The sequence below is a fragment of the Myotis lucifugus genome, unplaced genomic scaffold (genome assembly GCF_000147115.1).
Source record: "Myotis lucifugus unplaced genomic scaffold, Myoluc2.0 scaffold_406, whole genome shotgun sequence".
Classification (NCBI taxonomy): domain Eukaryota; kingdom Metazoa; phylum Chordata; class Mammalia; order Chiroptera; family Vespertilionidae; genus Myotis; species Myotis lucifugus.
The window spans coordinates 43,986-49,622 of record NW_005871454.1 but is presented as its reverse complement, the minus strand read 5'-3'; the positions used below and the strand labels follow the sequence as shown (position 1 = coordinate 49,622).

General features: G+C 41.6%; 1 pseudogene; it reads right to left on the bottom strand.

Moving 5' to 3' along the window:
- Positions 1-635: 635 nt before the first annotated feature.
- Positions 636-2,418, bottom strand: LOC102441156 (annotated as a pseudogene).
- Positions 2,419-5,637: the final 3,219 nt, after the last annotated feature.

The window sequence follows — 5,637 nt, the reverse complement described above, 5'->3', positions numbered from 1 at the left end:
TTTCCCCCTTTTTCTGCCCCACCCCAGGCCACCCTATTGTCTTTGTTCATAGGTAATGCCTATATGCGTACAAGAATTTTGTTTAATCTCATCCTGCCCCCCCTTCCCTCTGAGAATTGTCAGTCTGTTCCATTTTCATGCCTCTGATTCTATTTTATTCACCAGTTTATTCCATTCATTAGATTTCTCATTTGTTTATTTTGATTTTTAGTTTCAATTGTTGATAGGTATGTATTTGTTGCCATTTTGTTGTTCATATTTTTTTTAACTTAAAACAAATTTTTATTACACAAAGGTCACATAATTGGATATTTCTCTACTTTGTATACAATTATTCTTACTCTCCACAGAAAGGCTGCTTCTTCACTTCTCACCGGGTGATGGCAAGCACTAAAATCCTGATTTTAACAGAATAGTAGTAAAAGTGCATCAGTGATTTAAGTTTCTTGCACTTATCAGGAATGTACAAATGTATTTTTATTCAAAAATACAAAATAAATTATCTGTAGGCATGGACAATGGCAGCAGTAAACTATTGTATGTTGTCAACTGAAACCAGTAACTGGTGGTTAGAGTGACTTTCTTGAACATCAGCCAGCCTTTCCTTCAGTCATTTCCTTCAATTGACCTCTCTGAAGTTATAGGTGAGGAGATGCCCTGAGCTCCCTCCCAGTCCTCAGTGATGATGGTAAAGCACTATTGCAGGGCTAGAACATGCCGCCTCCCATCCCACCCACCCCACCCACCCCACCCATCCCAGGGTCCTCCTCTTTAGGAATTTCTGTGACCACGACTTCTGCTGTTGTTAACAGAGGCCACGCCAGCAGCATCCAGCAAAGCAGTTCTTATAGCCTTAGTTGGACCAATGATTCCTTTTTCCACCATATTCACAAAATCTCCAAGCATGGCATCATAGCCAATTTCTGAGGAACTTTGCATAATTTTCTCAACTATCACTGACCCCCTCAACACCTGCATTCTTAGCAATGGTCATTGCAGGAATTTTCAGTGCTTTCTTAATAATTTCTATACCAATTTTTTGATCTTCATTAGTTGGAGTTAATGAGCCCAAGGCTGAATGCACTGAAGCAGGGCACAGCCCCCTCCCAGAACAATGCCTTCCTCCACAGCAGCTCGGGTAGCATTGAGGGCATCTGTGATTCTGTCTTTCTTTTCATTCACTTCAACATCACTTGTCCCACAAACCTTCAGCACAGCTACCCCATTTGAGAGTTTGGCCAGGTGTTCATTTAGTTTTTCCTTTTCATATTCACTAGTTGTGATATCTAACTGCTCGATGATTTCTTGAATATGTTTTTCAATTTGAGCCTTGTCACCTTTTCCTTTCAAGAGCATGGCATCGTCTTTGGTCACAATGACCTCTCCAACTTTTCCCAATTCGTGGGGCTGAACGTCTTCTAGATTGAGAGTCAATCCTTCTTCCCCAAACACAGCACCACCAGTAGCACAACCCATGTCTTTAAGCTGGTTCTTCCTATTGTCCTCAAAACCTGGAGCTTTGACTGCTACAACCTGAAGACCAGCTTTTAGCCTATTCAAAGCAAGTGTACTTAGAGCTTCTCCATCAACATCTTCAGCAATTAAGACCAGGGGCTTACGGTGAGCATTGGCAATTTCAAGAGCAGGTACGATGGATTGAACTCTAGAAATGTTCTCTTTACTCAACAGAACGTATGCATCTTGAAATTCACATTTATGACCTTTTTCTATATTAATAAAGTATGGAGAAATATAACCTCGATCAAACTTCTTGCCTTCAATAATTTCTAAGTCATCATTCAGTGTTTTTCCATCCTTTACAGTGATGACGTCTTTCCTTCCAACCCTTTTCATTGCTTCGGAAATTATGTTGCCAGTTTCTTTGTCTCCATTTGCAGGAATTGTAGCAACCTGAGCTATTTCTTCAGGGGTTGTCACAGGTTTAGACTGCTTCTTAAGTTCAGAAATTACAGCATCAACAGCTAACATCACACCTCTCCTGATTTCCACTGGATTAGCACCTTTACTGATCTTCTCAAAGCCTTCCTTGGCAATGGAGCATGCCAGCACAGTAGCAGTGGTGGTGCCATCCCCACCCTCTTCATATGTATTATTGGCAACATCTTGAACAAGTTTAGTGCCAATATTTTTATATTTATCTTTTAAGTGACTGTCTGCAATGGTCACACCATCTTTTTTACTTTGGGACTTCCCCAGCTCTGTTCAATAATCACTGTTCTTCTCTTTGGCCCCGTAGTAATGGCTACAGCATCGGCTAAAAGGTCTACCTACACCTTGAAGCATTAAGGCTCGAGCCTCTGCACCAAATTTTACATCTTTGGCATAAGCCCGAGTGACATGAGGAGCCAGTGCCCTGGACATGGGCCTAATCTGGCGGACTGTGTGTAATCGAAGCATTTCTGCAGGGCAGTGGCAGGGCATGCAGGCGGCAAGGCAGGCCTTTGGTGGTGAGTGAGCTTGTTGTCATATTTTTTATCTTTTTTTTTCTTCCTCTTCTTAAAGAATACCCTTCAACATTTCATATAATACTGGTTTGGTGGTGATAAATTTCTTTAGCTTTTTCTTGTCTGTGAAGCTCTTTATCTGACCTTCAATTCTAAATGATAGCTTTGCTGGGCAGAGTAATTTTGACTGTAGGTCCTTACTAGTTATCACTTTGAATATTTCTTGCCACTCCCTCTGGCTTGCATAGTTTCTGTTGAGAAATCAGCTGACAGTCATATGGGCATTCCCTTTTGGTAACTAACTGCTTTTCTCTTGCTGCTTTTAAGATTCTCTCTTTGTCTTTAGCCCTTAACATTTTAATTATGATGTGTCTTGGTGTGGTCTTGTAATCTGGTGTGGTCCTTTTTGGGTTCCTCTTGTTTGGGACTCTCTGTGCTTCCTGGACTTCTATGTCTATTTCTGTCATCAGGTAAGGGAAGTTTTCTGTCATTATTTCTTCAAATAGGTTTTCAATATCTTGCTCTCATGATATAACCCAGCTTTCTCCTCTTGGAGAAGCCTTTCTCCTCTTGGGGATCAACAGCCCAGTGATGTGTGAGCCATGACCTATTTTAAACCCCATGCATTAGAAATGGGACAATGATAGGCAGATAATATTTATTGAGTACCTATTCTGCATCAAGTACTGTTCTACATGCTTTATATAAATTCATTTAATATTATAACAATACCCTGAGGTTGCAGTGGTTTTTTAAAATCACTATTTCCCAGTTGAGAAACTGAGATGCAGCCAGGTTAAGCAACTTTTCTAAGGCTGCATATTTAGGCAGTGGTGGAACCAGGAGTCTGGTTCTACAGCAGTCTGGCTGTAGAGTGTGTACATGTAACCACTACACAGACTATCTTTATCCAAGTCAAAGTTCCTTCTGGGAAAACTCAATATATTGCATAGGTATTTCTGAATTACAAGCCCCTCTGAACCTTCTCTGTCCCCTGGTCCCCTACAAGCTGTCCTGATCTTCAAGAAAAGGTTGGATCTCCTGTACCTCCTTGATTTGGTGGTAAGGAGCATAGTCTAAGTAATTTTTTGTGTGTAAGGAGTATCATTGAGCAATTTATGAGTTAAATTGGGAATGAGAGGAGAAAGTGCTGAGGTGGTGTGGTCTGGGGGTCATGGAAACTTGCCAGTACTAGGACCTACTTTCTGAGATTCTGAGGGAGACTCCTCCCGCTGCAGTCTGTGTGCATGCGGACAGCCAACTCTGCCCAGGCAGGTTGTCCAAAGAGTTCTCTGTCCATGACCTTAACCAAATAAAAAACCTCCTGGTGGTCACAGAGCAGGCTCCCTAACACTGGCTGGGAGACACCATGAGATCATAGATGTTTAGGACACTTTGGTGAAGAAGCAAAATAACAGGCTTGTGGCTTTCTCCAGTAACTCCTCAGCTGCCACCACCCAAGGACCTGGTGGGGTGGGGTGGGCAGATTCTTCCTGTGCACAACCTCAGGTCTAGTTGCATGACTCTTCCCTGGTGGCAAAGAGACATCAAATGTCTCTTAAAGCTCCAAGCTCTAGCAGAGTCCCATTAGACACAGGTTGCGAATCTAAGATACACAATGTCATTACAGACTCCATACTTGTCTCCTTAGGAGATTATATTTATTTATTTATTTATTTATTTTTAAATATTTTTTATTGATTTTTTACAGAGAGGAAGGGAGAGAGATAGAGAGTCAGAAACATCGATGAGAGAGAAACATCGTCCCTGGTGGCAAAGAGACATCAAATGTCTCTTAAAGCTCCAAGCTCTAGCAGAGTCCCATTGGGACCCTTCAGTCTGCAGGCTGACGCTCTATCCACTGAGCCAAACCGGTTTCGACAGGAGATGATATTTATTATGATACCGCTAAAGCAGCCACAAAGATTTCCTGGCTTATGTTTGTAGAGAAGGTTGTAAGACTTAGTGTGCTCATTTTTAAATGGAGGATATTATTCATGCTGACATTGCTAGTTGCCTAGCCTTATATCCATTTTCCCCTTCTTCCTCACTAAAGAACCCCAATTTTGCTCAGAGTGGTAATGTACCCAGGGAAATATACTCACCCTTATGCAGAGTTCTTTGCACATAAGGGATTACATGTGACAAAATTCTAGCCCAGGAAAGTCACTGAGCAGGGTTTCTAGAAGAGATTTTTAAAAGGTCATCTTCTCTTTAGACTTTTCATGCCTGGAGAGGGAGTACTACTTATGACTGTGACATAACTCTCTGACTAGGCCTGTCCTCTCCTTTTCTCTCCATTTCAATGTGTTGTTTCCAGTCTGCATTTTCTGCCCGTGGAATAGCTGCTGGTGCTCTGATGAAGCACTCTATTGACTTCACCCTCCCATTATGCCTTCCAGAATAAGTCACTAAATAAGCCTGACTCACAGAGAAAGCAGATGTGCTTGCAGTAAATCAACTGTACTGATGCCATGTGACCAGAGAGAGGTCTCCTAGACCTCTGGGCCTTGGCCATGTCTCAGACCCAGGAACTATGACATAACCCTAGTGTGAAATTAATCCCAAGAATGGCTAACTAAGGTTAAATTCTGTGATAGCTCAAATGCATGGCAGGCTCAAGTAAAAATTACATCTATTTATAGAAAATAAGAGATGTGATGTATTTCAAATTCTGGAACTTTATACTTGTACATCAGTAATTCTGAGTGCTTAGGCATGCTTTATATCAATGCAATTCTTATTAGTGAAAAAGAATCATTGATGACAATCTTTTTTCTCTCTCTCTTTATTGAGTAAAGTACTACGTGTCCTTATCCCCCCATTGCCCCCCACCACTCATACCCTCACCCCCTGGTGTCTGTGTCCATTGGTTAGGCTTATATGCATGCATACAAGTCCTTTGGTTGATCTCTCTCCCTTACCCCCACCCTCCCCTACCTTCCCTCTGAGGTTTTGTGGTCTGATTGATGCTCCTCTGTCTCTGGATCTGTTTTTGTTCATCAGTTTATGTTGCTCATCATATTCCACAAATGAGTGAGATCATGTGATATTTATCTTTCTCTGACTGGCTTATTTCACTTAGCATAATGTATCGCAAAAGAAACCATCAACAAAACAACAAGAAAGCCCACTGCATGGGAGAACATATTTGCTAATGTTATCACCGATA